Source organism: Myotis brandtii, unplaced genomic scaffold, assembly GCF_000412655.1.
Source record: "Myotis brandtii unplaced genomic scaffold, ASM41265v1 scaffold910, whole genome shotgun sequence".
Taxonomy (NCBI): Eukaryota; Metazoa; Chordata; class Mammalia; order Chiroptera; family Vespertilionidae; genus Myotis; species Myotis brandtii.
The window spans coordinates 340,840-350,302 of record NW_005371748.1 but is presented as its reverse complement, the minus strand read 5'-3'; the positions used below and the strand labels follow the sequence as shown (position 1 = coordinate 350,302).

The window sequence follows — 9,463 nt, the reverse complement described above, 5'->3', positions numbered from 1 at the left end:
GGCGCGTCCGCCTAGACCCCTCAGGCACAGATTCCAGAAGTGAGCTCACACAGGACAGATAAAGAACAAGTCCCTGAACAGAGGCAGTAGAAAACTGCCTAGGAATGCTTCTCTTCTACCTTTTTTAAAAGATAGGCCAGATTCGAACCCTTAGCCAGTCCGAGTTTTGATGGTGAGTACCATCTAGAAGCCATTCCTCCAACAGCAGGACAAGTCCCTTAGAGATATCACACAGAACAGAATACACAACACACAGACACTTACCGCGGCCAAGCAGACTCTACGTGAGGGTCCCCCCTACATGGTCTTGGGAACCCCGGACGAGCCCCCAAATGTTATGCCCAGATTTCAGGATCCCCAAGAAACCAACAGGGAGCCAGCAGTCCGATGTAAAAGCAAAGAGTCCTTTATATTTCAAGCTAGCTTGAGCTCCCCGTCCACCACACTCACCGACACAACGGCAAGCCAAGTGGCCGAGAGACAGAACCCCGCGTAGAGATGGGTTTTATAGGGGGGGTTGGAGTAAGGGGAGGAGAAAGGACTGTGCTCTGCCGATTGGCCAGGACACAGCCCTCGCCCCTTCACTTATGACATGCACTGACCACCAGGAGGCAGGCAATTGACCAGTCGACCAATCACTATGATGTGCAGTGACCAACAGGGGGCAGTTGACTGGTCAACCAGTGGCTATAATGTGCACTGACCACCAGGGGGCAGATTCTCCCACCGGTAGGTTAGCTTGCTGTTGGGGTCCAGCCAATGAGGACTGAGATGGGCAGGACATGCCCTGGAGCCCCCCCCCCGTGGTCCCTCCCCATCTGGCTGACCTCCTGCATCTCTCCCTGGCCCTGATCCTGCACCGATGGGATCCCTCAGCCTGGCCTGTGCCCCCTAGCAATCCAGGACCCCTCAGAGGATGTCAGGGAGCTGGTTTCAGCTCGATCCCCAAAGCCAGGCCAAGGGACACCACTGGCGCACAAATTTGTGCACCAGGCCTCTATTTTTTAATAACTTTTTGTTGTTGACAATATTACATATGCCCATTCCCCCCCGCAGTTGACCCCCTCTAGGGCACCCCCACCACCTGCAAGGGCTCCATTTTTAAATGATGGAAATTCTCCCACTTTGAGAGTCTGGGAAGCGTATAATAATTACGCTTTTATTATAGAGTGTAAAGGACCTTTACACACAAACAGACAGGGAACTGAGTGAAATGTCTGGCTTCAGGAAGGCAGCTGCAGGTTTCTGACAGTGACCTTAGTTTTGAAATGAAAGCTGCAGCCAGAGTGTACAGCCCAGCCTCTCCTGCCTCATCATGTGTATACATTCGAGTTTTATGTAAGATCTGATTGGAGAAAATATCAAAAAGAATCTTTCACCCTTAAATAAAAATATTGTTCCAATGCAAATTCTTATTCCCAAACCCCAGAAAGGCAACATGGCCCACAACAGGTGAAGGAGAACAAGAGGGAGCCCCATCCACCTGCCTCAGGGGCAGTTCCCCTAAGTCCTCATCAAACCCCAAGGATGAAGAATCTCATTCCTGGAAGCTGCCTCCAAAGGAATGGTGTCAGTGTGACCAGTCTCAGAAAGGAGGGAGGAGAGTCAGTCAGGACAGGACCCCTTGTGGCCAGCATCCTTGAGTCCTTTCCCATCTGGGGTTGCCCCTAGGATGACAAGGTCAGGCATGCAGCCCAGGGTCCCAGCTGCACCCTTATATCCAGACTCCATGCAAATGGGGCTTTCCTCCTGTTCATAAAAGAGGGCCCTGCCCCGCATGCTGGGGAGACACCCAGAACCCAAGTGCCTGAGACAGGACCCCAGCGGCTCCACCATGGACTTGGTGCCAAGCTGCATTTTCCTCCTGATCATTTTTCAAGGTCATTCTCAGGAGAGGGGAGCACTGAGACCTGTGCCTGTGCCTGTTTTTGCTTCCATGTGATTCTAAGTCCACCTTGTTTCTCTGTGTTTGCAGGTGTCCAGTGTGAGGTGCAGCTGGTGGAGTTGGGAGGAAGCTTGGTGCTGCCTGGGGGGTCTTGGAAACTCTCCTGTGCAGCCTCTGGATTCACCTTCACTGACCACTGGATGAGCTGGGTCCCCCGGGCTCCAGGAAGAAGCTGGAGTGGGTCTCAGACATTAATGGTGATAGTAGCACCACATACTATGCCGCCTCTGTGAAGGGCCGATTCACCATCTCCAGAGACAACACCAAGAACACGCTGTTTCTGCAAATGAACAGCCTGAGAGCCGAGGACATGGCTCTGTATTACTGTGTGAGAGAAACACACAGTAAGGGGAAGTCAGTGTGAGCCCAGACACAAACCTCCCTGAGGGAGGCAGCAGGGCTGGGCTGCAGGGGGCGCTCAGGACACCAGGGGGCGATAAGGATCAGCAAACCCAGGTTCCAGCTCAGAAGCTGTCCCAGGAGGGGTTGTGCAGACTTCCTATTGGGGTCAATGCTTTCTTCCCTCCTGTTGTCCCTGGGGCAGCTCCTGCTTCCTTCTTTGTGTCTTTAATTAGATTCTCTGCAGGCAAAAAAGTAGGAAGTGGCTGCGTTTTCAGATCTGCGCTCTTTTCAGATCTGTGCTCTTCCTGTCACCACATCCCTGATGGTCGCTCTCTGGGCTGACAAGGAAAACATTGTAGGGATTCCCGTCCCCCCACTGAGAGCGATGTCCGCCAGCCTCCAACACAGTTTGGAGGGGGGAATGCAGAATCCAGGCCCCAAACCTCACGTGAAGATGATCAGCCCCTTGCGCTGCCCTGTGAGGAGCCCTTTGAGGCAGTTAGCTGCTAGCCTCTCAATGACATGGCTGCACATGGAGGTTTAGGGTCCAATCCCGTGTGCTGCTGGCTCCGTGAACCTGGGAGGCGGACCTAGGGTTCAGGGTGTCCTGGGATGGAGGCAAGAAGGAGGCCCAATGACAGGGCCTGTCACAGCCCTGCTGGGCTCTGTTCAACATGTATCTCAGAACCCGGTCTGAGGACACATCCCAACACCTGTCCCGCTTCTTCTAGAGCAGTGGTTCTCAACCTTCCTAATGCCGCGACCCTTTAATACAGTTCCTCATGTTGTGGTGACCCCCAATTTCATTGTTACAAATTGAACATAATTAAAGCATAGTGATTAATCACAAAAACAATATGTAATTATATATGTGTTTTCCGATGGTCTTAGGCAACCCCTATGAAAGGGTCGTTCGACCCCCAAAGGGGTCGCGACCCACAGATTGAGAACAACTGCTCTAGAGAATCCACCTGGATCCTGAGAACCTGCTGAAAGGAGACATGGTCCCCACCCACCTCTGCTGTCCCTCCAGGCTCTGCAGAAACCACCCCATCCTCACCCTCTGTCCTCTACTGCCCACATTCTCACCCCATCAGGCCTACACAGGACATCTCCTGTGGCTGCACTCTGCCCTCTCCTTCCCACCCTGGTAGTTTTTGCCTTAAATGCACCCCCACGCCATCCCCTCATGCCCATTTCCTGTGCCAGTCCCTCCCTGAGAGGCCAGGGTCAGGGCCACTCAGGCATATGGATGGAACTTCCGGACCTTTTGTGGGCTTTGCAAAAAGCCCCATGTGTTGGGATGGGGGCCGTGAGATCACACCTAAAGACCTGGCCTGTCACCAGGGCTGATAACCCCCTCCAGGGTTGTGTATTGTTCATGGTCTATGGCCTCTGTAAAATATGAATATTTAGGTTAAGCATCATTTATTGGCTGCCTCCTGCAAGCCCCTTACTGGGAATTGAGCCCACAACCCGGGCTCAATTGCCCTTGACCTGAATCAAATCTGGGATCCTTCAATCCTCAGGCTGACGCTCTATCTCAGGGGTCCTCAAACTTTTTAAACAGGGGGCCAGTTCACTGTCCCTCAGACCGTTGGAGGGCCGGACTATAGTTTAAAAAAAACTATGAACAAATTCCTATGCACGCTGCACATATCTTATTTTGAAGTAAAAAAACAAAACGGGAACAAATACAATATTTGTATTTGCATGTGGCCCGCGGGCCGTAGTTTGAGGACCCCTGGACTAGACTATAGACTAACAGGAATGTGCATTAGGGATACTGATTAACTAGTTACAGAGTCAGGCTGCTGCTTACGCACCCCCCTCAAAAAAAATCTTATTTTTTTTCATCAAGCCCACGTGCAGTGCCCCGTGTGATGTCAGGCTGTGGGGGCCCCACCTGTGTCAGGTGGAAAAACAGCTGAACACTGACCTCAGAGCACCTCCAACAGCTCACACCTGTGCTGAGGGAACCTCCAGGGGGCCCATGAGCTGGTGAGCATCATGGTGGACAAACCTGTGGACACTGAAGTCAGAGGTCAGTCAAGGAAGGGCTGGTGCCTGGTTACCTATAATGTTGCCAACATCCCACTGACCAGAGCCCAGATACACAGGGAGCTCTGTGAATCCTAAAAGTGCAGGAAAAGCCTACCTGGCTCAGTGGTAAAGCATCGACCTATGAACCAGGAGGTCACTGTTCAATTCCCAGGGTGGGCATGTAACTGGGTTGTGGGCTCCATCCCCAGTAGGGGGCGTGCAGGAGGCAGCTGATCAATTATTCTCTCTCATTATTGATGTTTCTCTCTCTCCCTCTCCATTCCTCTCTGAAATCTATAAAAATAATTTTTATTTTTAAAAAGGATCAATAAAAACATTAAATGTCTCATGAAAAACTATCATAACCAGAGGACAAAGGAATGAGGACTTTAAAATGCTGAAGGAAATTTGAAAAGATATCAAGGTAGAATTCTAAACTAACTGAAATATATTTCAAAACTGGCCCTAGCTTTTTGGCTCAGTGGATTCAGTGTTGGTCTGCAACCGGATGGGTCCTGGGTTTGATTCTGGTCAAGGGCACGTACCTCAGTTTCAGGCTCCTCCCTGTCCAGAGCCCTGGTTGCCAGAGCCCAGATACACAGGGAGCTCTGTGAATCCTAAAAGTGCAGGAAAAGCCTACCTGGCTCAGTGGTAAAGCATCGACCTATGAACCAGGAGGTCACTGTTCAATTCCCAGGGTGGGCATGTAACTGGGTTGTGGGCTCCATCCCCAGTAGGGGGCGTGCAGGAGGCAGCTGATCAATTATTCTCTCTCATTATTGATGTTTCTCTCTCTCCCTCTCCATTCCTCTCTGAAATCTATAAAAATAATTTTTATTTTTAAAAAGGATCAATAAAAACATTAAATGTCTCATGAAAAACTATCATAACCAGAGGACAAAGGAATGAGGACTTTAAAATGCTGAAGGAAATTTGAAAAGATATCAAGGTAGAATTCTAAACTAACTGAAATATATTTCAAAACTGGCCCTAGCTTTTTGGCTCAGTGGATTCAGTGTTGGTCTGCAACCGGATGGGTCCTGGGTTTGATTCTGGTCAAGGGCACGTACCTCAGTTTCAGGCTCCTCCCTGTCCAGAGCCCTGGTTGGGGCATGTACAGGAGGCAACCAATCCATGTGTTTCTCTGACATTGATTTTTCTCTCTGTCTTTGCCTCTCTCTTTCACTCTCTCTAAAAATCGATGGAAAAATATCTTCGGGTGAGAATTAAAAACAAACAAACAAGCAAACAAAACAAAAGGGACTGAAGCCCAGCTGGTGTGGTTCAGTGGTTGAGCTGTTCACCTATGATTCCATTCCTGGCCAGGGCACATGCCCAGATTTCAGTCTTGATCCCCAGTAGGGGGTGTTCAGGAGGCAGCCAATCCATGATTTTCTCTCATCATTGATGTTTCTCTCTCCTTCTTCCTCTCCTTTCCTCTCAATAAAAAACATTTAAATAAATAAATAAATGAAATGGTTGCTGATTTGATTCTCAGTCCTTGCACATACAGGAGGCAACTGATCAATATTTCTCTCACACATCAATATATCTCTCTCACTCCCTGTCCCCTTTTTTTTCACTCTACAAATCCATGAACATATTCTCAGGTGAGGATAAAGAAAATAAGATATATATCTATGTCATCTATCTATACCATGGGAGCAGAGGTACATTGATTTTATCCCTAAGAAGTCACTGATTGTTCCCACATCCTACTTCCTGACCACCTTCTGCAGCACATCTCCTGCTATGGAAGAAGAGGTCCCTGGACACAGTGACCAGGACCCCAAGGAGGGCCTGGTTCTCTGAGGGCACAGCCAGCACCTCCTTCCAGGAGAAGTCCCAGAGACCATGACCTCCCCTCAACTCTTGCCCTTTGTAGGTGCAGACACCTCCCATATGCAAATGCTCACATGGCCACCAGACACCTACACAGTTGGCGTCCACTTAAATTCAGGACCTAATCTCCCTGGAGAATACTTTCTGGGGGATGAGGACCTCACCTGCAAGAGCATGACTCACATGTAGTTCTTCCTCTTTCTGCTGTCAGCTCCCAGCACAAAGAGCAGCCCCAGAAGGGGCAGAGGGAGGTGGGAAGGAAAGGCCTTCCTGTTGGGCACAAGGATTTCCTCTCAAGGTCTCAGTTGCATCCAGGATGGTTCTTGCTCTTTCTCTGATGCTCTAACTTCCCACATTCTCACTGCAGACACCAGAGGAGGAAGACACAGTGCTGCTGGCAGATGACATATGGGCAGTGACTGGGGACTCTCCTTACCATATTCCTGTATTTTCTGCTTTTCTTTCTGGACACAGGCCCTCGGTCTGTGATTGGAAACGTTCCCACCAAGAGAGACCCCAGCTCAGCCCAGGCAGCTGAGTGCTGAACTCAGGGTCTGACCCACATGCCCACCTGTCCCCATTGCAGCCCTTCCTACTGACAAGCCAACAACAAATAAAATGTTTACACATCCCACAGACAGTGAAAACTGGATGAAACCCATCTGAATGGTGCAAAGGGCCCTTTAGAGCTGCTCCCTGGTCATCTCACCTGTACAGGTGCCAGGATTTTCTCTTTCTGGTACAATAGGAGCAGGAAATGAGCTCAGCTCTATTCGTATAAGGTTTCACACAAGCACTGATGTGAGATGATACCAGAGTGCCTATCCCATGTAGTGTAGTTTAAAAGGGAATGTCCAGATGTGGGAAGAAGTGGAGGAGGGAAGGCAAGGCTTGAAAACTGCCAGACATCAGCACCAAACCTGGGGTCAGATTCCTGTGTCCACCTAATAATTGCAATAATAAGGGAAAGGGAGGGACTCATGCATTCAGAGTGGACAGCAACCAGCGATGAGGAGCAAGTCAATAAGCACAAAGCAGGAGTGAGAGTGGGGTCTGGTTCTCACATTGAGTGAAGTTTCTGCTGCCTGATCCTCCCCTTGTACAGAAGGTCAGAGGTCAGCTTCTGCTTCCAGAATTGCAGGTTCTAGAGCGTTTTGAGCTTCCTGAGTTACACGTCCTGCACTGGAGTGGTTCTCCAAGGTGTGGATTCTGAATTGCTCAGTGAGCTGTAAGTTGTTAAGTCAGAGAATAATTGCAGTTTCACGATGGATTTTATTTTTAAAACACATGATCAGGTCTCTTCAGGGAGGTTCACAATCCCTTTCTTCTGATATCTCATTATTAGGTAAATATCACTTAAGTGATTTAGTACAAGATCCAACTGCTCTGCACTTTTATTTTCCCTCCATCTGTAGTCTTAGCCCATCATCATCTCACAGGCCCCTTCCCAGAAAATCAGCCTCCAGATTCCCTTCCTCCCAGGGTCTCAGGTAAATGCCCGGACAGCAGGTCCCACAATGACTCTCTGTGACCAGGAGCAGGTACTCACCTGCCCATTGTGGCCCAGCGCACCAGGTGACCTGGGAGAGCAGCCTCACCTGACAGCTGAGAATGCTGCTGCCTCCTCCCCTCCCAGTGATGAGGTGTGTTCCCTGCTTCCTGAGGGGGGTCTCCAGGGGACTCTCAGCAACGCACCCCTGCAGTCAAAGTGTGACCCAGCCGCACCTCTGACTCTCCATGGAGCAAGCCTGACCTGTTCCACCTGCATCTGGGTGAGCAGGATCTGCAAGAACACGGGCACACCAGTGCCTGCTCTTCAAAGTCTGTGCTTGTATCGTGGGTGCATTTGATTGGCTTCCAGAGAAAGTCACACCCAGGCCTAGAATCCATGTGTGGTCCCTGCTCATGTGCTATGAATAGGGAAGAGGAGCAAATGTGGATTTCATACTAAAGAAAATTATCACAGTGTGTGTGTGTGTGTGTGTGTGTGTGTGTGTGTGTGATTTATTAAATAGAAGTGCAGTGAGATTGGGTCACACAACGGGATATGCAGAGGGGACCTTCAACATGAGGAACCTGAGGACATAAGAGGCCTCAGGGCCCCCAGGAGCTTCTGGATGAGGTCTTGACCTCATCTGAGAGAAGATGGATGACACAGGGACTATGATCAGTGGGAGTCTGAGGGTCCAATTTCTAATTCTTGTGGAGGATATGTGTCCCCTGCCAAGTCCCTGTGTCTGTGCATCTGGCAGCTCCAGGGAAGGGCTCCAGCTGCCCTCATAAACCCTGGTTTGGGGTCTCCCTGCAGCTCAGTAAGGCCAGTTCACTCCACAGATGTCAAAACCACATGGTGTCCCTGAGGGAGGAAACTGAGGTCAGGGCATAGTCTTCACTACTGGACTAGAGATGCTGAGAGGTCAATGCCCTCTGAGCCCAGACAGAACCCTTCCATGGAGAGCCAGGGCTGGGCAGCAGGGGGCACTCAGGACCCAGAAGCACAGGCCGCTGCCCCAGGAGCAGGTGAGAGGGAGCTGGGCTGGGATTTCCTCTGAGGCCTGGGGCTTCCTCTCTTCATACAAACAATCGAAACTGAAAGTTGGCCACTACTGCTGAGGTGACTTGAATATCCTGCTCTATCAGAGCATTTACCCAACTCAATGAGACATGAGAACCACACACTAGGGGGTGTTTCTATGGTTTCGGGATATCCGAATTGTAAGGGGCTGGGGAAGTGATGGATTTATTACCTCACTACGGGCAGCATTTTGGAGACACGCTGATCCAGGAAGAACACATTCAGGTATCAAGGCCCAGAGCTTGGTCCCGGTGGCCCCATGTCACCCAAAGGTGGGCCCACAAAGGTGAGCATGTCCTGTGGGGCTGGTTCCTCAGAAGGAGCTCAGGGACTTGGCAGGGGACACATATCCTCCACAAGAATTAGAAATTGGACCCTCAGACTCCCACTGATCATAGTCCCTGTGTCATCCATCTTCTCTCAGATGAGGTCAAGACCTCAGCTCTGAAATACTCTGCCTCATGAATATGCAAAAGATAGGGAGTAGACTAGGTTAAATATGGGTAAGTCTGTGTCCTGAGGGCATCACCCAGAGCCACACCTTCCCCTACAGAAGTGCTCACAGCACAGCCCTCAACATGGACTGGAGCTGGAGAACCCTCCTCCTGGTGGCCATGGCTACAGGTAAGGGGATCCTCAGTCCCTGGGTTGAGGAGGGGACCAGGGAGAGTCAAGGGGGATTTCCACACCTTCCTGTCTCCTCCCCACAGGTGTCC

General features: G+C 50.4%; 1 pseudogene; it reads left to right on the top strand.

Annotated features, from left to right (window-relative positions):
* The first annotated feature begins 8,906 nt into the window (after positions 1-8,906).
* The window catches only part of LOC102254178, an 11,332-nt pseudogene continuing 10,775 nt past the window's right edge, over positions 8,907-9,463 (top strand).